Source organism: Mobula birostris, chromosome 3, assembly GCF_030028105.1.
Source record: "Mobula birostris isolate sMobBir1 chromosome 3, sMobBir1.hap1, whole genome shotgun sequence".
NCBI lineage: Eukaryota > Metazoa > Chordata > Chondrichthyes > Myliobatiformes > Myliobatidae > Mobula > Mobula birostris.
Genome location: NC_092372.1, coordinates 101,145,821 through 101,171,942, shown reverse-complemented (window position 1 = coordinate 101,171,942; position 26,122 = coordinate 101,145,821). Strand labels below are relative to the sequence as shown.

The 26,122-nt window shown below is 39.0% G+C and overlaps 1 long non-coding RNA gene across 1 annotated transcript in view; it reads right to left on the bottom strand.

Annotated features, from left to right (window-relative positions):
• Positions 1-21,443, bottom strand: part of LOC140195199 (uncharacterized) — a 72,280-nt gene extending 50,837 nt beyond the window's left edge. The window contains exons 1-2 of the long non-coding RNA XR_011885385.1: positions 21,360-21,443; positions 17,610-17,665 (exon numbers count right to left, since the gene is read on the bottom strand). This is a non-coding gene — a long non-coding RNA (uncharacterized lncRNA). The remainder of the gene's footprint in view (positions 1-17,609; positions 17,666-21,359) is intronic.
• Positions 21,444-26,122: the final 4,679 nt, after the last annotated feature.

The following is a 26,122-nucleotide window of genomic DNA, read 5'->3' as shown; positions in this document are numbered from 1 at the left end:
CTCATTCACTTATTGAGATGAAAATTGAATATTATTTAATGAAAGTGGATTTGTGAAGAGGGATAACTGAGGCCGGTTGGGGAAAAAGAAAAAATTTGGTAAAATTATTTTAGTGTTTAAGCATGTGGCTATAAGACTGTAAAAGATGTTGAAATGTGTAATTTTTTCTCTCATTTTTATCAGGAATCGTGCAGCTATTTTACTTTTTCATTCTGCTAAAAGAAAGAAAGACTGCTGCTTTATAAATTAAGACATGATTGATCTTGACTTTATTGTGCAAGTAATAATGAGGCACATGGCATTCACCATTGTGTAGTGTAACTTGGACAGAAACTTCAGCAAAGGCATTGAGTAGTTAAATAGAAAAATTCAATTTGCTGCCCACTGTGCACTCTAAATATTTGGAAACTTGCATCTAACTTGTTTTCTCAATCAAATGTTCTGATGACATAATGTTTCTAAAATGTAGGCGTAAACTAAAATCACCATTCTAGAAACAAGTCCATTTCATTCTAAACACCTCTTTTAATGAAGCAATCAATTGTAACTACTGTCAATTTACCTCCCTTTAAAACATGTGGGATCTCATTCCATTAGTTTTTAATCAGAGCTGGATTTATTTTTATTATATAGATTAAGTATTTATATCTTTCTCTTTACTTTTTATTTCCTTCTATCTTAAAATTGCCTTTCTTCCCCATTATTTAGTTTTATTGTTCTATTTTTCAGTCCTCAGTTCAGATTCTAAGCTGTTCACCTACAATTGTCCAGTTTGATTATCTAAAGTGCACAATGTTTTGACCTGAAACATAACTCTGTTTCTCAACTCACTTTTGCTACCTGACCTGCTGAGGCCAGAATTTTCTGTTTCCAGCATCTCCTGTTTTTGATTTGCAAAGAGTTGCTTGAAAGGAAGACAGGAGATTTAGGTTTTGAACGTACAGTATAAACCTCTGAGAAGGACAAGTCTAATGAGCCGCAAGGTGTTCTCCTTCTGTGGTCATTTCAGTCTCATTTATGGCTTGTTTTAATTTAGGCATTGCTAGAAAGTTTATACTACCAACTCTTGAGAAGGCAGTATATGATTATTACAATATGTATTTAACAGTTTTTTACTCCCTGTCCCATCAACAAGATAGAAAGGCAGAAAGCCATACCATGGGACTATAGAACTGTTAGCCTGTCAAGGACCTTTCCAACAGTCAGTAGACAAATGCAGGAAAGTCAAATGTAAACTACGCAAAAGCAACTTAAGACAGTAATTAATAATTAAAAGGCCTGCAGATGCAAGATATATGACATAAAAGATGCCAGAAACACTCAGAAGGTCAGTCAGGATATGTGGAAAAAGAGTTAGAATTTCAAGTCAAAGACCTTTCATTAGACTTGGAAAAGAGGGGAAAAAAGAATAAGAAGGTTGAGAGGTGCAGAGGAATGAAATAGACAACTGAAATTAACTAATATGGAAGGGGGATGGGAACCAGTATGACAGAGCTGAAGATGAGCCAGCAGGTTTACAAGTAGATGATGTTATATGTAATATGAATGTAAGGAAGGACAAGCCAATGATTGAGTACAATCGCAGACAGAGCAAAGAGTTAACTTGTACCACAGAAGCAAAATTCAAAAGGGCAGTGAAAACAAAACTGAAGGTGCTGTACTTAAATGCACGTAGCATCTGGAATAAGGCAGACAAACTCATGGCACAATTAGAGATAGGTCAGTATGACGTTGTGGGCATCAGTAAGTCGTGGCTGAAAGGACATAGTTGGGAGTTTAACATTAAATCATATACTTTGTATCAAAAGGACAAGCAGGAAGGCATAGGCGATGGTATGTCTCTGTTGGTGAGAGATGGAATTACATCTTAAGAACAAGGTGACTTAGGGTCAGAGAATGTTGAATCTTTGTGGGTGGAATTAAGAAACTGCATAGGGAAAAAAAAAAATGATTATGAAAAATGATCATATATAGGCCTCCAAATAGTAGCCAAGAAGTGGAGTTGAGTTTGCAAAGGGAGCTGAAAAGGGCATGTAATAATGGTAATGACACATTATAGTGGGGGACCTCAATATGCAAGGTGGTTGTGAAAATCAGGTTGGTGTTGGATCGCAAGAGAGGGAATTTGTTGAATGCCTATGAGATGGCTTTTTAGAGCACCTCCTAGGGGAAAGGCTATCTTAGATTGGATGTTGTGTAATAACCCAGATTTTATTAGTTACCTTAAAGTAAAGGAACCCCTAGAAGGCAGAGATCATAATATGATTGAATTCATACTGCAATTTGAGAGGGAGAAGCATAAGTCAGATGTATCAGTATCACAATGGAATAAAGCGAATTACAGAGACATGAGAGAGGAGCTTGCCCAGGTGGATTGGAAGGTGGGCATGATGGCACAGCAGAAATGGCTGAACTTTCTAGGAATATTTCACAAGGTGCATGATAGATGTATCCCACAGAAGAAGTTCTCATATGGCAGGGGTAGGCAACTGTGGCTGACAGGGGAATTAAAGAACTGTATTATAGCCAAGGAAAGGGCATACAAGTTAGCAAAAGTGAGTGGGAAGCTGGATGACTGGGAAGCTTTTAAAATCCAACAAAAGGCAATTAAAAAGCTTTAAGAAGGGAAAAGATGAAATATGAGAGTAAACTAGCCAATAATATAAAGCAGGATACTAAAAGTTTTTTCAGTTCTATATAAACTAAAAGAGAGGTGAGAATTGATATTGGATCACTGGAAAATGATGCTTGTGAGGCAATAATGAGGGATAAAGAAATAGTAGATGAACTTAATGGATACTTTGCATCTGACTTTATTGTGAAAGACACTAGCCATATGCCATAGGTCTATGGGTGTCAGGAGCAGGAGTGAGTGTTATTGCTAGAAAAGTGCTAGACAAGCTGAAAGGTCTTAAGGTGGATAAGTCACCTAGACCAGATGGACTACATCCCTCTGTCCTGAAAGAGGTTGCTGAAGAGATAACCGATGCATTGGTCATGATCTTTCAAGAACCACTTGATTCTGGCATAGACCTGAAGGACTGTAAAATTGCAAATTTCTCTCCACTCTTTAAGAGGGATGAAGATAAGAGAAAGGAAATTATAGGCCAGTTAGTTTAACCTCAATGGTTGGAAAAGTGTTAGAGTCCATTATTAAGGACGAGGTTTTGGGGCACTTGGAGACTAATGATAAAATGAGTCAAAGTCAGCATGGTTTCTGTCAAGGGAAAACTTGCCTGACAAATCCGTTAGAATTCTTCGAGGAACTAACAAGCAGGGTGGACAAAGACGAGGCAGTGGATGTCACTCATTTAGATTTTCAGAAGGCATTTGATGAGGTGCCTCACATGAGGCTTTTTAACAAGGTAAAATCCTATGGTGTTATAGGAAACATACTGGCATGGATAGAAGAATGCCTAACAGACAGGAGGCAGCATGTGGGAAAAAAGCGGACATTTTCTGGTTGGCTACCAGTGACTAGTGGTGTCCCCTGGGGGTCAGTATTGGGACTGATATTTTTCACATCGTTTGTCAGTGATTTGGATAATAGAATTGATGGCTTTGTGGCAAAATTTGCAGATCAGATGGAGATAGGTGGAGGTGTAGGTAGTGCTGAGGAAGCAATGCAATTGCAGCAGGACTTGGGCAAATTGGAAGAATGGGCAAAAAAGTGGCAGATGGACTACAGTGTTGGGAAATGTATGATAATGCATTTTGGTAAAAGGAGCAATAGTGCGGACTATTATGTAAATGGGGAGAAAATTCAAACATCAGAAGTACAGAGGGCCTTAAGGGTCCTCGTACAAGCCTCCCAGAAGGTTAATCTACAGGTTGAGTATGGTAAAGAAGGCAAATACAATATTGGCATTTATTTCAAGGGGAATCGAATATAAAAACAAGGAGATAATGCTGAGGCTTTATAATCAGAATCAGGTTTATTATCACCGGCATGTTTCGTGAAATTTGCTAAATTAGCAGCAGCAGTTCAATGCAATACGTTGTCTTATGGTCTTATGGAATTATCTGTGGTAGCCTGACGGTCAGTGTTGCTGTAGGGGTACATAGAAAAGATCATCCAGATAATTTATTAATGGTAGATGTTGCAATGTGAAAAAAGTGAACAAAAGATATAAGGTGAGGGGAGTTAAGAATAAACATACACACAAAAGAATGTGTAACAGTGTGGAATGTAGGGCTGTCTTTAGCGTTCATGTTGTACTAATTGTGAAGAAAAAACTAAACCTGTATTGCAGATGGATAACTTACAATCCAAGTGACCAGTTTTGAAAAAACACATTAGCAGAAATTGGAGAATTTGATACGGAGATACGGAGTCTGGAAGTCTGCAATGTACCAAAGTAGGAGATCAATTCACTTTTCCCAGCAATGAGAACTTACATGGGCATCCAATCAAAAGTCTAAAGTAGCTTAGTAACTTAAACGTATATATATACATATGCATGTGTATGAACTAGTGCAATGAAAAACTTTCCTGCAGTACCACCACAGGTACGTTGCATCATATAGACAGTATTCACAAGAAAAAAAAACAAATTGAACATAAATGATGCACAATTTTTACAAGAAAAAATACAATTAAGAAAACAAATCCACTTTGATACAAAGTGATCACCATAGTCACAGTTTTGCATAACTAGCAATTAGAGCTTTGCTGGTTGGTTCAAGAACTGAGTGGTTATAAGAATATGGCTGTTCTTGAACGTGGTGATGTGGGTCTTCAGGCTTCTGTAACTTCTGTTAATGGTAGCTGTGAGATGATGGCATGTTCCAGATGGTGGGCATTTGGATGTTGGATATTGCCTTCTTGAGGCAGTGCCGATAAGACCATGATTAATGGGAGCAGAATCAGGCCATTTGACCCATAGAGTCTGCTCTGCCATGCCTGATTTATTTTTGCCTCTCAACCCTATTATCCTATCTTCTGCCTGTAATACTTAACACCCTTACTAATCAAGCACCTATCAATCCCCACTTTAAATATCTCAATGACTTGGCCTCCATACCCCTGTCTGGCAGTAAATTTCACAGATTCACTGCCCCCTGACTAAATAACTTCATCCTCTTTTCTGTTCTAAACACAAGTCCTATTATTCCAAATCTGTGCTCTCTGGTCCTAGACTCTCCCACCAGCCTACGGTTGCCTTTTGTGGGAAATTAGCATCAATTTTGTTTCAGTCCTCCTTGGGTGCCCTCCTTTGAGTCTTGAGAAAAAGGAGAAGGGTGAGATGAAATATATTATCAATTCAACTCAACTCAATTCAAGTTTAATTGTCATTCAACCATACATGAATACTGATGACTACAACCAAACGAGACAGCATTACTCCAGGGCCAAGGTACAAAACACAGTACCAACAGTCACACACAGCACAAAGTGCACATAGCACATACAAGATAGCAAGCACATAACGATATCAGTAAACTACAGCCACGCAATAAAAAAGTCCAGACTCGAGCCGCAAAAATCTGCAGTCGACCGCAATAGAACTTGTCTTCTGCCAAGCAAGTGAAAGGAGAATATGTTAAGTCAGGTGAGTTCTTTGGCTAAATTACTATACAATCCAGATATATTGGCTACAATAGAAAAATATTGCATTTTCAGCCACATATTCCTCTTGGATTGATCAGGGGCTGGGCAATATGTTCAGTAGGCTCAAAATATTTCCTCCAAGCTCACTTGACGTGCTTGGATCACTTTTTAGAACAAGTAAAACAAGTTGAGGAAACAACATGCTTTGGAAACAACAAGCTGTGTGTTTTGATTAATGTAATAAAAGACAATAGAGCTTCCAAATGAACCCTTTGCGTTCTTCCAGCTTAGAGCATTTGATATTCACAGTGTGGTCTCTTCTACATTTGAGAAAATAAATATGAACTTGGCGAGCACTTTGCAGGACACATAAATATCCCAAAACCAGGGAGTTGTGTATGGTACAATTTTGAGCAGTGCTGTTCTGAAACATTCCAGAAATATTCATTATCTTGAGAGCAAATACATGAAGTTAAAAAGAAAGTCCATAGAGTTTTTTCACTTTAGGCAGCTACCTTTCTTTTTCTTTCTCATTCTCCATATACCGTATATACCTTCTGGTTCCATTTTGTCTTTCTTTTACCTCTTCCATCCTAGCAACTGACTTTTAATGTAATTTTTACTTTGGCAACTTTAGTCTGATCTCCATCATAGATACTCTCTTTGCTCTTTCCACCCCTTCGCTTCTCTGCACCTTAAAATATCATTTCCTCATTAATCCAGTTCAATGCAGGCACATGACTTGAAGCACAGGCTATTTTCATCTCCCCGTTGATCTACTAGACCCACTGAGTACTTGCAGGAGTTCCTGTTCCTTGTTCATATTTTCAGCATCTGTAGTTGTTTTTGCTCTGAAGTCTTTCAGGTGTAGTGTTAGAATGATGTAAATAGCACCAGGTGCTCAAGCAACACCTTGTCTCCTTCATAGTCAAGGATTGGCAGCCAAGAAATTGTTTCAAGAACTTAATGATATCCTCATAGAATTAAAGTTGTAAATTTTATGAAAGCAAATGTCCTCTGTTCTTGTGTCACTGTTGCGAAGTGTTAAAGAAGTGAGAGCTAACCAATATCACATACTACATTGGCTATCCTGTGGCAAAGTATGAAACATAGTGTATGAACTGTAATGTGATCTTGAAGACTTCCTGTCTCGTATCCTTTTAGGAATTACAATTGCCTAACAAGCTTGCATGTCTGGCAGATATATTTGATTTCAGTCACCCAAATCTGTCTATGCTGGGAAGTTTATCCAATGTGTTTGAAATGGCAGGGAATATCACAGCTTTTAAAAAGTTTAAAATCTGGAAAGAAAGACTTGGATGCGATTACTTTGACATGTTCCCATCTCTTACATTGACGTCTTCTGATCAGATGGAAAATGTTGATTGCATGCTTCAAAGTGAAGTATTATCATCCGATCTAAATTGAACTCCCCAAAACTCTCAGCAACTCCCTCTGACTCTGATCTACAAGAAGGAAATCAGTGTATCTGTGGCTTATTCTTATCTGCAGACACCAAGACCTCACCGTTGTTAATATTAGAAAACAAGTTACTGAAGTTGTCATGTGAAGATACAATTTGGAAAACTAATTTTACCTGCTTTCTGGATTAAACTCACACTGAATATCTAGACCTCACCATTGTGTATGTAATATTCTAGTTATGTTTGAGTAGTCTTGTATATACATTGGTTGATTAAGCATGCTTGTTTGTTTAAATAATTAATTGCAAGTTATTTGTAAAAATATGCTAATTACATATGTCATCACACTACCACATGATGCAGGTGCCCCTTGCTTAAAGTAAACTCAAAGTTACACATGTATTTTTGGACTCCTATGCCCTCCTTCAAATCAGTTTAATGTTTTGAAGTTACAAACCATAATGTTGGTGATGAGGTATTTTTAAAACAACCCCAAGTTGGCAACTGACCTGTTAAATGGAATGAGACATTTGAAACTAAAAAAAGCCCGGAACGGTCAAATTTAAAAGAAACAGTCTAGTGTGTGCAGAGACATCAAGTCTTAAAAGAAGGCCATGAAGGGAAGAATTCAGGGTTCATAAAGAATGAGTTCAAGGTGATAGTATTCATTTTTTAAAAATCAGAAATGGCTGGATACATCACAAAGATTGATGAATTTGATTACTTAACGTGTAATTGGCTCATGTATACTGAACTATTGGAACAGTGTTTTGAAGGAAATGAAATAACCAACGAGAAGCAAGTGACAAACAAGAGAAAATCTGCAGATGCTGGAAATCCAAGCAACACACACAAAATGCTGGAGGAACTCAGCAGGCCAGACAGCATCTATGGAAAAAAAGTACAATCAATGTTTTGTGTGTGTTAATGAGAAGCAAGTGCCAATGTTGCTGAGTTCATTAAATTCATTAGGTTTAGAGCATATAGTTTGATGCTCTAACCAAGCTATCAAAAATTGAGATTTGCTACTATTGCAAAAGTGATGCAGGAATACTTAGTACCGAAGCCATTGTTGATTGTGGAATGTTTTAGGTTTTGTAAGTGGAATCAAAAGGAAGGGAAATCCATTTCATTGAACATAGCTGAATTGAAGAGATCATCATTGTCCGTTTGGTAATAGACTGAATGATACATTAAGAGATTGCTTAGTTTGTGGAATCTTGCAATAAGGTATTCAAGAACAGCTCCTAACTGAAGCACAAGCACAGTTTACATTTAACAGAACAGTGGAAATCACTGTTTCAATGGATACACAACTGAGTTGCAGTCAGGAATGAAAGTGAGCATTAACAAATTTGCATTGCCTAAAATGAAACGAGCCAGGCTGAACAAATTGTTTTCCTGTTGTGGCAGGGGCTCAAATACACCAAACAAATGCAAATTTAAAAGTAAAACTTTCAGAAAATGCAACAAAATAAGACACGTGCAAAGAGCATATCAGGCAGACAAAAATATATGGACTGCTCAGGGAAGAGAAAAGACTGAAAAGTCAAGTTGCAGTTTCAAAAAGAGCACTAATCTGCATGGGGCTGATGAAAAATCTGATAATGTTGAGAGTGACACAGGCGAGCCTCGACTTGAAAGTTATAATATGGAAACTAACTGGAGTCAAGCAAGATTGCTTTTACCAGAAGTGAAGGAAAAATTAATTAAAATGGAATTGGACACTGGTTTGGCTGTTTCAGTCATTCCACGAAATGAGTATGAATGGCATTTCAAACATACCAAACTGAAGCCTGCAGATATATATATAAATATAAGTTAGACCTGCATTCCTGGGCTCCCGTGTCTTCCTTTGAATTAGTTTTCATGTTCTGAAGTTACAAAACATAACACTTACACACAGCTCTTCATTCTCATTCTATTCTACTTAACTTTGCAAAAGCGAATTTTAAGATCATAAAATTGCACAATGTGGGAGCACCTTTAGGACATTCAGCCATCTTGTCTTCTCTGCCATTCAATCATGGCTGATTTATTTTCCGTCTCAACTATATTATGGAATTTCTCCCCATAATCTTTGACAACCTTAATAATCAGGAATCTGTTGGTCTCTCCTTCAAATATACCCAATGACTTGGTCTCCACAGCTGTCACTGGCAACGAATTCCACAGATTCATCATCCTCTGGTGAAAGGAATTCCTTCACATCTCTGTTAAAAAGCAATGCCCCTGTATATTGAAGCTGTGTTGTCTGGTACTACAAGAAACATCCTCTCTACATCCGCTCTTTCTAATATTCTTTCAATGTTGGGAAGGTTTCAATGAGAACCACCCCACCACCCCCATTCTTCTAAACCCCAATGAATGCAGTGAGTACAGGCCTAGAGCAAGCAGACCGTCCTCTTACGTTAATCCTTTCATTCCTGGGATCATTCTTGTAAACTTCCTCTGGACCCTCTTTAATGTCAGCACATCCTTTCTTAGATATGAGGCCAAAAACAGCTCACAATACTCTAAATGTGATCTGACCAATGCTGTATAAAGCTTCAGCATTATTTCCTTACTTTCATATTCTAATCCTCTCGAAATAAATACTAATATTGCATTTGCCTTCCTTACTACCAGCTAGGCTTGCAAGATAACCTTTAGGGAATCCTGTACTCGTATTTCCAAGTCCATTTGCACCTCCAATAACTGAATTTGCTCCCAATTTAGAAAATAGTCTAGACCTGTATTCTTTCAACCAAAGTGCATGAGCATATACTTCCCTTCACTGTACTTCCATCTACCACTTCTTTGCCCATACTCCAAATCTGTCCAAGTCCTTCTACTGAGTCCCTGCTCTCTAAACACTACCAGCCCTCCACCTAGTCACGGACCCAACATATACCCCTGTGGAACACCATTAGTCTCCAGTAGCCAACCAGAAAGGCCTCCTTTATCTCCACTCTTTGCCTTCCTGCAGTCAGTCAATCTTATATCCATGCTATTAGCTTTTTTGTAATACTATGGGCTCTTGTCTTGTTTAGCAGCGTCATGTGCAGCACCTTGTCAAAGGCCTTCTGAAAATCTACGTATGCAGCATCCACTGATTCTCCTTTGACTATCCTGCCTGTTCTTTTCTCAAAGAATTCCAACAGATTTGACAGGTTTGATTTTCAGCAATGACTGCAACTATCATCAAATGTTAAAACAGAGGAAGCTTTGGAGAATTGTTCTGAGCCTAACATTCATCTGAATCAAAAAGCTTGCATCAATATTGCAGGCACGAAGATCTCATTAGGAAAAAGATAACTGAATCATTTTTTCCCATTAATTATCTGTAATGTGCAAATATACAATAATCCAGAGAATGTTTGATCTTGTTATTATGCCCTGAATTATATTTTGTTAAAATGATTTTTGGTTAGCTATTTACAGAGTAGGGTATGTACAGAGTAAAGCACATACCCAGAATTCTACCAGTTAGATATTTATTTATTAACATGCAGGATGGAATAAACTCTTTGAGCTGCACTGCCCAGCAACTCCCTAGCCAAATCACAGGACAATTTATAATGACCAATTAACATACTAACCAGACTGTGGACTGTGGGAGGAAACCAGAGCACCCGGAGAAAACCCACGCAGTCCATGGGAAGGGAGGATGTACTCCGTATAGATGATGATGGAGATGAACTTTGAACTCTGACAATTGCTACTCTACTGTGGCATCCGCAGGTACAGCCTATGCTTTTAAAAATGACCATGGTCACTACTTCAACAGGGAAAAAATATTCACTGTGTTAAATATTTTGAGTTTCAGATAATGAAAATTAATAAGTTCCCATTGTGTGTACCTTCATTTAATTTCAAGCTTATATGCATAAATCCAGCACTAAAGAAAACAACAAGGAGCAATAGGATGTTAGAAGTTGTCTATGTTGGTTTAGGAAGATGGCTAACCAATCCCTGTATCAAAATGTTTGAGAACACCTGGCCCAATGCACTTCTTATAGGCTTGGATTCACCTAAAACCATGATGCACAGATCTTAAATTGGATCAGGTCCTGTAAAACATTGCCTCTCTACTTGCTGATCTCCATCAGCTGATGAAATCATCTGAGACATTAATTCTGTTTCTCTCTCTGCCAGTGCTATCTGACCCGCAGAGCATTTCCAATATCTTCTCTTCTTTTGTCAAATCTCCAGCACTTGCAGAATTTTCTTTTTGCTTTCTAACTTACTCCTGCTTTGCTCCTGCTTGTGCTTGAAATGGATGTTAAATGTCCAGGATCTTCAATTCTTTGTTATTTTATTACAATTAAATTTACTCCACTTCTCCTCAAAGAACAATTATTTTGAACAAGCTCTACTGCTCCCTCTGAAGGGATTTCTATTTTGTCTCTTTTACTTGATTCACACTCACTGATTTTTGTTTCCTTTCTTCTGTTTGGTGAGGTCTGACAAAAAAACTCACTTCCAAGGCCATTTCCGAAGGGTCGTTGACCTAAAATATTAAATTTGTTTCTCTCTCTGCAGATGCTGCCTAGCCTTATGAATATTAATACCAATGTCCTTTTTTCTCTTTAAGCTTTTCAGCGCATGGGTTTTTTTGCTTTTCCATATATTTTTTCTTTTGGTTATGCATTATATCAACTCTGAATTCTTGATCCTTGCTCAAAGATCTCCATAACTTTGCTTTTATGACCATGACCATGCTCCAATTCTCAAATTTTGTGTGCTTGTCTACTTTGGTAGGTGTATCGTCAGCTGATAAGGCCCTGAGCTGTGGAATTTCCTTCATTAAATCTCCTACTCTCAAACCCTCATTCCTCTTTTAAGATGCTCCTTTGAACATATCTCCTCAGCCTTATAATAACCCATGTGCATTACTGTGCATTAGGCACATATGTATGGCTAGGCTGCCTAAGACTTTTACACCATACTATAGTAATTTCATGTATCGCACTCTACTGTTGAATACAAAAAAAAATCACGGCATATGTGAGTGATGATAAACCTGATTTTGATATGGGTCTCTAGTGTGGAATGAGGGTGGGAAGGGGACAAGGAGAGCAGAATTATGGTTGGGAAAGGGGGAAAAGGGGGAAGGGAGAGAAGAGGGAGCAGGAAATACCAGAGAGACATTTTGTAATGATCAATAAGTCAATTGTTTGGAATCAAATGACCTTACCTGGTGTTTCAGGGCCGGTTGTGTCTGCACTCAGGCCACTTCATGCTTCTGGCACTCCTTTTCCGCCGCCAGTCCCACACTCCTCAGTGGCACTCCACCCTTGCCGTTCCCACCACCCATTGCTCCCGCTGAACTTACAAACTTGCAAACTTGCTCGCTGCTCTACGTTGACAAATACAGCACTGTTCAAAAACAACTCCTTTGCAATTTCTTAGATTGGAAGTGATGACATGTAGTATAACATTCAAATCGATGAAACAAGATAGCTCCCACAATGCCACTGCCTTCATAAACACAAGAGAGTCTGCAACTGCTGGAAATCCAAAACAAGGCACACAGAATGCTGAAGGAACTCAGTAGGACAGGCACCATCAATTGACTGAAGAAACAGTCAATATTTCGGACCAAGACCCTTCTTCAGCACCTACCTCTTTGATTAGAGGGAGTTGGAACAAATAAAATCCCAGCTTTACTCAATCCAACTAGAGAAATATAAATAAAGTATAAGAAGGGGTTTACATAATTATAAGCAACACACACAAAATGCGGGTAGAACGCAGCAGGACTGACAAAGGGTATCGGCCCTAAACGGTGACTGTACCTCTTCCTATTGATGCTGCCTGGCCTGCTGCGTTCCACCAGCATTTTGTGTGTGATGCTTGAATTTCCAGCATCTGCAGATTTCCTCGTGTTTGCGTTACATAATTATAAATTTTGTCGATAAGACACCCGAACACACGTGATGTTCTTACACTATAAATTGTAAAAAACTAACTTCCCATTGGTAATGATTTACCAGAGAATTTAGAACAAATAAATGTGTCCTTTTTCTCTATTATTGAAATAAGATGAGTAGCTCCTGTGCCACTTCATGTATTTTGGTTCCAACAAAGCAATTGCCAGAACAAGATCATCATCCACACCCATGTTTTCAGTATTACTGCCTGAACACACATGTACTTTTTGGCAGCGGGCTGCATTATTTCAGGGCAGTGAAGGATTGGAAGCATACGGTGTTTCATCTACTCCTTCCATTTCACAGCTAGAATCTGCCCAAGCCTAAACCAGTCCATCTGTCCCTTTGAGAGTTTCACCAGAAATACTGGCATTTCTTTGTGCTTTCAGTAATTGCCAACTCCATTATTTCGCCTTGATTCAAGCTCTTTGAGTAAGCCCAGGCATGGAAAATGCAATCACTGCAAATCTTGTACCCTTTATCAAGCAATCGTTAACTCAAATGTGCAAGCCTATTTTTTAAATCTTTTCGTGTTTATTCCAAAATGTGGTTCAAAGCCCCAAACAAAGCCATTTGTAGACCTCACTGCTCCTATACCTCCTGGCTTTCCTTTGTAATTTGTCTGCTAGGTGCATGCAGTAATGAAGTCCTTATCATTATGCACACATTGCCTTACTGACAGCTACTTTCTGTTCAGGTATATTAACTTCTTGACCCTGCTCATCAGATGGTCATAGCAAAGAAAAAGCATGAGCAATGAATCATGCCCTCCCTCCTTCTCTGCTTATAATTATCATTATCTTAAGACATCAGCCTAGCAATAAGATGAACCCCATGATGATCAATTAGAAAGTATAGTTCTGCAAGGGAAGTCTTTTGAAATATTATATTACTAAAGTAATAAATTCAGCAAATTGAAAGATGTTTCTACTAAAAGGGTCCTATTGAGAAATAATTTCCAAAATACAGCAGTGTTAACTTTTACTTCACTCTATGAGATTTTTCCACTGACGACGCTTAAATAAAACTCTATCAGAAATATTGAAAAGACTGACAGCTGACAATCACATGCAACAAGATATTATCTCAAAAGTATGAAAATTGTTAAATTTTTTTCAATGCCTTTTATGCTTTTGGTACTAAAATCCTAACTTCTCAGAAAGTATGTCTCAAAGATGCATTTACCATTATGAAAGTCTTTTACAAGGAGAGAGATAGTTATGTTTTGGAAAGAGATAGTTATGTCTTAGTATTTTCATGATTAACAGACTACTTTTTGTATGAAAGGTATTTTAGCACAGTAACAGGTCCAACCGGTCCCTGCCAAACAAGACGTCCCATCCAAGCTAGTCCCATTTGCCAGTGTTTGACCCATAAACCTCTAAACCTATCCAACTGATGTACTATATCTGTCCAACTGCCTTTTTAAAAATTTTATTATACCTGCTTTAACTACTTCCTCTGGTAGCTGATTCTACATAGATGCCACGTTTTGTGCAAAGAAGTTGCCCTAAAATTCCTCTTAAACCTTTCCCCTCTCACCCTAAACCCACGGCCTCTAATTCTTTTGGGATGTAGTTATGGTACAGTATCTGCAAATTATTAGGTGTCTCCATAGAAGTGTTACAGGTTCTGGCAAATTGGAAGAGGGTGAATGTCATGCCACTGTTCAAAAAAGGATGTAGGCAAAAGGCAGGTAACTATGGGCCAGTTAGTTTAACATCTATAGTTGGAAAAATGCTTGAATCTATCATTAAAGCTATCACACTCACGTCCTCATCTACATCAACGGAGCTGTAGAGGAGCATGTGTCAAGCTTCAAATTCCTTGGTGTCCACATATCTGAGGATCTCACCTGGTCCCTGAACTCCTCCATCTTGATCAAAAAGGCACAACAGCACCTTTATTTCCTGCTGAGCATCAAGAAAGCTCACCTCTGTCCCAGGATACTGACAGACTTTTACCGCTGTACCATTGAGAGCATACTCACTAACTGCATCTCAGTGTGGTATGGCAATTGTCCCATATCAGACCGTAAAGCACTCCAGCGTGTGGTGAAAACTGCCCAGCAGATTATCGGCACCACCATTGAGAACATCTACCATAAATGCTGCCTGGGCAGGGCGAAAAGCATTATCAAGGATGCATCTCACCCTAACCATGGACATTTTACTCTCTTCCCATCCAGTAGGCACTACAGGAGCCTCCGCTCCCGCACCAGCAGGCACAGGAAGAGCTTCTTCCCTGAGGCTGTGACCCTGCTGAACCTCACATCACAGCGCTAAGCAGTATTGCACCCATATTGTACTGTCTCAGTACTTCTATATTTGTGTGCTGTAGCACTTACTTTTTATTCGCAGTTATTTTGTAAATAACACTATTCTTTGCATTTCTGGTTAGATGTTAACTGCATTTCATTGGCTTTGTATCTGTACTCCGCAAAATGTCAATAAAGTTGAATCTAATCTAATATAATCTAAAGAAGAAATAGCAAGGCATCTGGAAAGCAATTGATCCATCTGGCAGACACAGCATGGATTCAGCAAATGCAGGTCTTGTTTGACAAACTTACTGGATTTCTTTGAGGATATAACAAGTGCAGTGGATAGAGGGGACAGCTGGGCAATATTTACTTGGACTTCCAGAAGGCAATCGATAAGATGCCACATAAAAGACCTATCCATAAGGTAAGGATGCATAGCATTGGGGTGATGTATTAGCATGGATAGGGGATTGGTTAACTTTAACTAATCAAAATCAGAGAGTGGGATACATGGGTGTTATTCTGGTTAGCAATCGGTGGTGAGTGGTGTGCTACAGGGGTTGGTGCTGGGCCCACAACTGTTCACAATATACACTAATGATCTGGAAGAGGGGACCAAGTGTAGTGTATCTAAGTTTGCTGATAATACTAATCTGAGTGGAAAAACAAATTGTGCAGAAGATACAGAGAATCTGCAGAGAGATATAGATAGCTTAAGTGAGTGGACAAGGGTCTGGCAGATGGAATACAATGTTAGCAAATGCAAGGTCATCCACTTTGGAAGGAAAAGTGGAAGAGCAGATTAATATTTAAATGGGAAAACATTGCAGCATGCTGCTGTGCAAAGGAACTTGGGAGTGCATGTGCATGAATCAAAAAAGGTTGGTTTGCAGGTGCAGCAGGCTATTAAGAAGGCAAATGGAACGTTGGCCTTCATTGCTAGAGGGACTGAATTAAAGAGCAGGGAGGTTATGCTGCAATTGTACAGGGTACTGGTGAGGACGCACCTGGAGTACTGCGTGCTGTTCTGGTCTCCTTACTTGAGGAAGGATATACTGGCTTTGGAGGCGGTGCAGAGGAGATTCACCAGGTTGATTCCAGAGAATAGGGGGTTAGACTATGAGGAGAGATTGAGCCGCCTGGGAATTTACTTGCTGGAATTCAGCAGAATGAAAGGAGATCTTATAGAAACATATAAAATTATGAAAGGGACAGATAAGATAGAGGCAGGAATGTTGTTTCCACTGATAGGTGAGACTAGAACTAGGGGACATAGCCTCAAGATTTTGGGGAGTAGATTCAGGACAGAGATGAGGAGGAACTGCTTTTCCCAGTGGGTGGTGAATCTGTGGAATTCTCTGCCCAATAAAGTAGTGGAGGCTACCTCAGTAAATACATTTGAGACAGGTTGGTTAGATTTTTGCATAGTAGGGGAATTAAGGGTTATGGAGATAATTATTAAGGATTAAGGGAGGTAGGTGGAGATGAGTCCATGACCAGATCAGCCATGATCTTATTTAATGGTGGAGCAGGCTCAACAGGCTAAATGGCCCACTCCTGCTCCTACTTCTTACATTCCTATGAACATCATGCATTCTCTGCAGAAGATGGATTCATGCCCACCACTGAGCACAGATAAACAACTTCTTTGCCTCTGCAGGTCACATGGATAGAGCCATTTGCTCTATAATGTATATGTGATAGGCAGTAGACTCGTACACTCAGTTCAAACCCTATCCTCATTCCATTCTTAAAGCATTTTAAATGATTATCCCAAATCTGCTTTTAAAGAAAACAGAGAACTTTTACATTTATGGAACACCTTTCACAAGATCATAACCTCCCTAAGCGATTAATTGCCATTAAAGTTCTCCCTCAGCATGGTAATTACTGTAGGACACAAAGTAACCAATGTATATAAATATTCTAGAGCAGCAATGAACTATTAATTACATATTGATTAAGGGATAGATTTTCACAGGACAATTGAAAGAAAATCCTCTGCTCTCTATAACCTAAATTGTACACACCCTTACTTTCTACTTAAATATTGTCATGGAGATTTTGCTAGTAATCTATAGTCAATGGAAAAGGCAGGTTTTGTCTTGTATCAGTCTCCAGAACACTATAGTACTCCTTCAGTAGTGCAGTATCAGTCTTCTTTAGATGTGTCTGAAATGAAATTAGGACACTCTACCAATTCAAAGATAAACCAGCGAGCAACTGAGTTAATGGTGTCACTTTGGAAGAAGCATAATGCAACCTGCTGGTAGATTTCAGTGAGCTGAGAAGCATCTGTTGGAGAATTGTAATTTCTGAAATTTCAGGTCAAAACACTTCATCGAAGCTGAGGCAGGGTTTCAACCCAAAACTTTAACAGTTTCTTTCTTCCCACAGATGCTGCTCAACATACTGAGTTCATTCAGTTGTTTCAGACTGCAACACAGCATCCCTACCTAGTCCTTTTTGTCTGTACTTGCAGTAGTCGGCATCCTGAAACATGTTTTTATCCCTGTGTGATTGAAAAAAAACATGGAAATATGCTTTCAGTATGGCCATACTTGAGACTGGAACACAGATGGGCATCATAATACGAGTTTCAAAGAACACATGTCTGTGTTCTGTACACTGAGCTCTTGGATATCCTAGTGAGAACATCTAGAATTAAAGCCTTTGTGTGCCGAGAAAACTTGAATTTTACACTTGTCATTTCCTGTCTCTATGCAGTTAGCTGATATCACGAAACAACACAAATGGGAAAGTTTTGACATTTGTATTTTCCCATCAGAAATAAATTATAAACTTATTTATAAATAAATAAGGCAACATGCACAAAGTGCTGGAGGAACTCAGCAGGCCAGGCAGTATTTATGGAAAAAAGTCCTGATGAGGCGTCTCGGCCTGAAACGGCGACTGTTTACTTTTTTCCATAGATGCAGCCTGACCTGCTGAGTTCCTCCAGTATTTTGTGTGTGCTTCTTTGGATTCCCAGCATCTGTAGACTTTCTCGTGTTTGTTAGGAATATATACAGTAATTCCATTGAGACTCTTGTCAGATGTGACTTTATAAGAGTAACACCATTGCAATTAGTCAAGTTGTGTTTGACCACCCAGACACAATCCAAAGCTGTTACTTTGTATCAAACACCAGACACAAAGATCAGGCAAGATATGGGGTAAGAGTTATAAGCCCTCTTTGCTTAAACCATTCAGGGAGGAATTCGCAAACGGTGTTCAGCCAAAGGAGAAGAGGCAACTACAGTTGATATGTAGTGAGGTTTTATTTTAAAAGTAATACTTCCCAGCTACAAAGACATGGCAGTCAAGGAGGTGTGATGTGATCAATCATCAGAAGTCACACCTCATCAAATTCTCAGTCAGTTAAACGAAAGAGTCGTTAAGTGTGTGGTACAGAGCTTTGGCATAGAGAATAGAGAGGGGGAGGTGGCTGGTATTGGGATTGTACTGTCAGCTGTTAACATTAAGGTTACTGAAATCACTCAATCACAAGTGAAGGTGTATCATCACTTGAGATTTCATCCTTTCTACCTATATCCCTGTAATTTTTCCTTCTAAAAATATTTCCAATCCATTTTACCCCATCCTTTCAACAATGAATGTTTTATGCTACATAAATTAAAACCTATGTCTCAAGTCTGGTTCTTTTGTCAATTATCAAGACCATAGGAACATAGGGCATAGGCGCAGAGTTAGGCCTATCGGCCCACTGAGTTGGCTTCACCATTTTATCAAGGCTGATCCATTTTCTTCTCAACCCCATTCTCCAGCCTTCTTACCATAATCTTTCATACCCTGACTAATCAAGAACCTATCAACCTCTTCCTCAAATTCACCCCGTATCCTGGCCTCCATAGCACCTGTGGCAACGAAATCTGCAGATTCACCACCCTCTGGCTAAAGAAATTCCTTCTCATCTCTGTTCTAAATGGACATCCCTCTATTTTGAGGCTGTGCCCTCTGGTCCTAGGCTCCCTCTCCAAAGGAAACATCCTCTTCACATCCACTCTATCCAGGCCTTTCAACATTTGATAAGTTTCAATGAGATCCCCCCATTCTTCTAAATTCCATTGAGTACAGGCCTGGAACCTTCAATCATTGCTCATATAATAAGCTTTGTATTCCCAGAATCATCCTTGTGAACCTTCTCTGAACCCTCTCTGATATCAGCACATCCTTTCTTAAATAAGGGGCCCAAAGCTGCTCACAATTCTCCGTGAGGCCTCACCTGCATCTTATACAGGCTCAAATGTTGCACTTCACTGGATCCTCGGCACATAAATAGGGTATTCAAACCAAATGGGTTTACATAGCTGTTCACAGCACACCCAACCAAGATTCCATTCTGCCTTTTAATTCAATTGCACTGTAAGTGATCCCCAATAGTTGATTTGCATGGTATCTACCCTTACTTTCCTTTGTCAGTATTTTAAATGATTTGAGTATCTAAAACCCCAGATTCATCTGCTCTTCTATTCCATTTATTTTTACCACCTCTTGAACTCACCAGTGGCTTTGAATAACACCTCCATTCAAGCCTTAAGGATGTAAACTTATACACGATGATCTATTCACTTTAGATAATACCATTATGTAAGATCCAAATAGGTGGTATTGTTGATAGAACTAGAATATTAAGTCTGGCAAGCCCATCTAGTGTTTCTGTCAAGGTATCCAGGAGGTTCATGTTGCACCAGAACATTAAGCTTGATTTGGTACTCTTCTCTAAGTTGTCCAATCCCAGTCCTAAGTACATGGCAATATTTCTGCATTAAGCCCTCATCCATTACCAACTTGCAAATATCTAACATGCATCCTCCTGAAGGGAAAACTGATACGCTAATACCATTGTTAACATTATACTTGATAACATCCGGGCTTAAACATTGATCACTTTGTTAGCTTCCTCCTGTACCTAATAAAGTGGCCACTAAGTTTATGTTCATGACCTTCTGCTGCTTCAGCCCATACACTTCAAGGTTCGATGTGCTGAACTCCTTTGCACACCACAGTTATAACGCATGGTTATTTGAGTTATTGTCGCTTTCCCCTCAGCTTGTACCAGTCTGACCATTCATCTCTGACTTCTTTCACTTACAAGGCAGTTTTTTCCTACAGTACTGCCACTCACTGGATTTTTATAAAAGTGTTTTCTGCATGATTCTCTGGAAACTCTAAAGACTGCTGTGCATGAAAATTCTAGGAGATCACCAGTTTTGTAAGATACTCAGACCACCTATTTGAGCACCAACAATTATCCCACGGTCAAAGTCACTTAGATCACATTTCTTCCCCATTCAGATGTTTCATCTGAACAACAACTGAACCTCTTGACCATTTCTGCATGCTTGTATGCGTTGAGTTGCTGCCTCATCATTGGCTGATTAGATATTTGCTTTAACGAGCAAGTACCTAATAAAATGTCCACTGAGTGCACCTTTCTGTCTGACTGAGATTACGTCATGCTCTCTAGAATCATATAGTCCAGCCACTTTTCTCTTAAGTGACTAGCCCATTGTGATCCCAGATGTCTTGCTTTCACTCTGATTCTGTAAGCTCTGAAATAAAGCCTATGAAAGAACCATCGGCTCTTCCACAGTTGGGCTGCTTGAAGTGCTTGACAGAGAAGCTTGTGAGGTGGGATGCTTCTTCTACCCTTACAGTGGTTTTCTGTATGTTCCTGTCGAGGTTTCCATTACCATCCCAATTGCTCCTTCTCCACTTTGGATGATCATTGACCAGGAGTTTCCAGGACTCAGTGGGGACACTGCATCTTTTCAAGAAAGCTTTGACCACATCCTTCAATCCTTCCCTCTATGTGCAGTTAATATCTTCCTATGACTGAATTTCAAAAAAAACTTTGGCAACTTAAATGAAATGGCCTGCCCAATGGAGCTGACTGTGTGTTGTTAGGTCCTCAATGCTGATGATGTCTGTGTTATCTTTTCAATAACACTTATGGCTACCAGGCAAATCAACAATCCTCTGACAACAGAATCTTCTACTATGACCTATAATTACAGACTCAAGCAATTCTACCTTGACAAATTTAAAAGTTTTAGTTACTTTCTTGGATGTGAAGTGCAATAATAGAACACTTGACACCTGAGCCTATTTGAAATCTCAAGTATTTGCATGATTCTTATTTAAGTGTAAGATTCGCCTTTGTCTAAACTGTAAGCACTTACTTCATTGACAACAAAAGCTGTTGTTCTTCTCATCAGTTGTTCTGGCAGATCGTTCTTTTCCACAGTACTTCTTCACAATTCTCTTGATCTTTCTCCACATTATATACTTTACTAAAACAGGATGCTTTCATCCCCCTGGAATCATATTTCCTCCCACAGTTACAACATACTTGCATCATTGAGGTTTCTTTGGTGTGAGCTTGCAGTCTTTCCTTGCCACTCTGGAGACCTCTTTTAAATGCTGTTTTCACATTCAGTACTGTTGATTCACTAATTGCGTTAAGTCCAACTTCCCAGGTTTCTGGCACTCGACAAACTGCATTAGCTTTCTTTAAGAACAGTTCAATTTCTAAAAGAATCCTTCTTGCTCTGTTGGTCCTACAGTTCCAAATATTAGTTTGTTGTTGAGAAGTGTTGCTTCTGATGTAATCACATGAAACTACCAGCATTGGAGAGTTTCTAGAGCACTTTCTAGAACTGATCATGAACATGGTTTCTCCAATCAACTTTACATCTCTCAAAAGAAATATACTTGTGACTAGCAGGAATCAGAAAATCCTTTCAACACAAAAACCATTCTTCATTAATGGCCCTCTTTGGCCCAAGATAACCAAGATGAGGAGTTAACTTCAAGTGTTCCTATCCCTATCACTGTAAGCAGGTATCCTATCGGGGCTCAATCCATTGCTACAAAATAACTCAACCAATCTAAGTCAAATCTACTTCATTCTTCTGCAACATTTCCATCATTCATTTTGGGAGCTTGGAGTGATAGGAAACCAATTCCTGATATCATTCATGCACATATTTATGTTTCAAATAACACAACCAGCTCCAAGGTTGTCATCAAAGAAAATGCCATTTGCTTGAAACAAATAATTCATCTTGCTACCGTCCTATGAAGAAAGGTCTCAGCCCAAAATGTCAACTGCTTATTCATTTCCATAGTTGTTGCCTGACCAGTGAGTTCCTCCAGCATTTTGAATGTGTTGCTTTGGATTTCCAGTATCTCATGTTTACCATCATACATTTATTCCTCTTTGATTATATTCAGCATGAGATATGTAATAAAAGAAAAATAATTACTTGGAATGTGATAAAGTAACAATATTAAACCAACATTGATGCCTTGCTGCTTTGACACTGAGATCGAAAAGCTTTTTGGAACATAAATAATCAGATCTTTTGATCTTATTGACTACAGAAGCTGTATTTATTTAGTGAGATTACATATCCCTTACACCCACCACCACTGGTTCCCAGAAGCGTTTACTGGGAAGATTACTTCAAGCTGTTTCAATTGAAATATAGTCCTGGAGTCATTTAGCTTGGGGCCTACTGAGATGTGAACTTCAAAAATTAAGCTCACATGGTTTTTTTTTATTATTTGGGAAAAATATTATGTCCTCTGCTGACATTGTACAGACAGCCAATTTCCTATTTAAATAAGTTGCATCCAATCCAATACAGAAATGTTGCCAAATTTACTCTTCCTTGCTTCTCCTGTTCATTCATTTCACCTCCCATATATTTATGGTCCTCACTCCTCTCCCCTCCCTTCCTAATCTGCTTTATTCTGACTCAATCTATTTCTCTTTCCTTTGTTCTCAGCTTTTCCACTCCCTTCCTCCCCCCTTCCACATCTCCTCTCTTCCCCCAGCACCACAACAGATCAATATCAGGGCCTGACTTCACCAAATCTCACCATTGTTGCAACTCACGCTGTTCCTCAGTATGACGTATTCCATCCATAAGTTCTCCCAGAAGATCAAAGTTTGTTGGGGCAAGATGACTGCCCACATAACTATGAACTCCTCCTCTTCTGGGATTGCATCTTTATGCTCAGGTCAAGAAATTATAAAGAGAATCTACTACTTTGCCCTCGAACCATAGATGATGACTGATATTACATTTAAAAATCAGACATCTCATTCATTTTGTGACTGTCACCAATCCTGGTCTTCCTTCTCATAATTGGATGATATGAGATCTGTTATTCAATTTCTCTCAACTATTACTGATTAGTTTTTAGAACATCATATTCATCTGGATTCAACTACACTGGATTTTGCTTCCTGAATACTTTTGGGTGTATCGTATAGATTTTGGGCTACTGATCATGAAAATCACCACGAAATTTCCCTATCATGCACCATGTTTTAAAATCATCTATGTGTGTTATTTCAATTCATAATCCAAGTCAATTAAATTGTTGTCCACAACATAAACTGAAAAGTTTTCTATCTTGTTCAGGCACGCCTGGGCATGCTTAGGCAGGGAGGATGCTGCATGACAGGGCAGGTTTTAGAAAGACTGCAAATTTCCATGAAGGATTTTGATATCTGGGACAGATGTTTCCCAGAGTAACTGGCGCCAAGATTAAGGAAGGCATTTTTCTTTGTCCACAAATCAAACAGGTCATCAATGACAGGCAATTTGAAGAACTTCTCGTGGGACTGGAGGAAATCACATGGAAGGCATTCAAAAATGTTGTTGAAACTTTTCTTAGCAACTACCGAGCACCAAACTATCTGCATCTACTTGACAACCCGTTTCAGGCATACAAAACCATGAAGTGCAATATGTTACTGAAGATTCATTTTCTGCATTTCTATTTAGACTTCTTCCCTGCAAATCTTGGTGTTATCAGTGACAAACGTGGTGAAAGGTTTCACCAGGACATTGCAGTCACAGAGATATGGCATCAATATAACTGGAATCCATCAATGCTGGCTGATTATTGTTGGACACTTAAGTGCCTCAGACACTGAATACAAATGAAAATCATCAACGAAACATATTTAGCTTTGTTGAACTATTGCAAAGTGTCAGCACCATTATGCAACTAAATGCATTATATTCAACAAAAGTTAACTTCTTGATTCTCCAAGTTCCTACATGATACAAGTAGTTTGAAGTTATATTTGTGTTCAGCTTCAAGCGGTCTATCATAAACCAAAAATATTTCTGAGGAAACAACACTTTCAAAAATTATTGTTGTCCAGTGTAAAGCTTAATGGTGACATAAAACTTGGAGATGCAATAAAATGTGAGGAGGTTAAGAACAGAGATAGATAGAGGGTGAATTGGGCAGAAACACAGTAAATATATACTTTAATGAAGACAACTATGAAGTGATTAATTTTGAAATGAATTATCGGTAGAGGAAATATAAATAAAATAAATTTTTTAAAGAGTGGAATAGATAGATGTGAGGGTGTATATACCAAATTCTTTTTGATGAGACAGAACATGTTAAGATGGCTTGTTAAAAAGTAGGGTTGACACTTAACCTATAAGCATGAAATTAGCAATTCATCAGAAGAAACATTAAAGTTTGGTATCTCCCTGTAATATCTCATTGCTGCGCAGGTCTAGGGTTTTACATGGTTAAATTAGAAAAAAGGGTTTCCTTTGCTGAATCCAATGTTGTGGAATCTGTACAAGGACGGAAGTGATGTGGGATGTGAATTGTTGGTCAAGGTTGAGAGGTCGTATAGGTGTTAGGGAAGGTCTAAATATGAAGGGGATTCAAGTCCATGGGACTTAGAACATAAGAACATTACAGCACAGTACAGGCCCTTCATCCTGCAATGTTGTGCTGACTTTGTAATTTTCTCCAAGATCAATGTAATGCTTTCACCAATGTGCTTATCTAAGAGTCTCATAAATCTCCCGAATGTATCCACATAATCCCTAGCAGTGCATTCAATATACCCATCATCCTCTGTGTAACTAGCCTACCTCTGGCAACCCCCTGATACCTTACTCCAAAAATTTAGGTCTCGGCTGATAGCAAAGAAGCTTGGAGTTGCAACCAGTTGTTAGAGGGAAGGAGGGTCCATAGTTAGACATGATGTGCAAAGATAGAGTTGAGGCCAAAATAAAAATCTTAAATTGGCTTACAAATGAAAAGATCCATGAGGCAGATTGCATGGCCTCAGACCGAGTCAGGCTGATTCCCTTTAAGTAGCACTCAACAGGTTCCACCTTGTAAAGGTCTACTGCTACATGAGTGGCCTCAGAATTCATGACCCACATGCACTAATGCATGTTACTCACATGACATTAGAACATGAAGTATTTGCTGCTTGGGAATTTTTGCATGCTTCTGTACACAGAAACATCGTATAGATGCAGGACCCTGAACCAAGGTGGCATTCGGCAAAAAGTGCAGAATGTACCCTATTGTGTTATTATACCATACTAGGTTAGGTGATTTGCCTTATACATATTTATTTGCAAAATGCAGAGAAGCAATACACTATGCAGAACTGTGTTAACATTGGGGAACAAAGATGAAGACTTAGTGATTTGATCATGGGGTACCCTGGTTCTGTCTACAAGTGTGGCCCCAAGCAGCTGTTACTTTAAGTCTCCATTTGCAGTCCGATCTCTCAGATCCCAGCATCCTCCACTATTGCATTGAAGCTGGAGTTTTGGAGCCACATCTTAGCTTGCAATTAAACACATTACGGTCTTGAACTCGACAATGAGTTCAACGGTTTCAGTTGATTTATGTATGATCTGTGCTGATGAAGATCATGGAGGAGATGTTTTTGCCAATTCAAAATGACTGAGAAGTAAGGAAATCAAGGATCCAATTGCATAAGGAGGTATTGAGACCAAAGCCTTGAACCTTATTGATTAGCTTTGAGGGAATAATGGCAATGAATGCTGAGCTGTAGTTGATAAAAAACATTCTGATGTACATATCCTTGTTGTCCAGGGTTGAGTGAAGAGCAATGAGATGGCATCTGCTG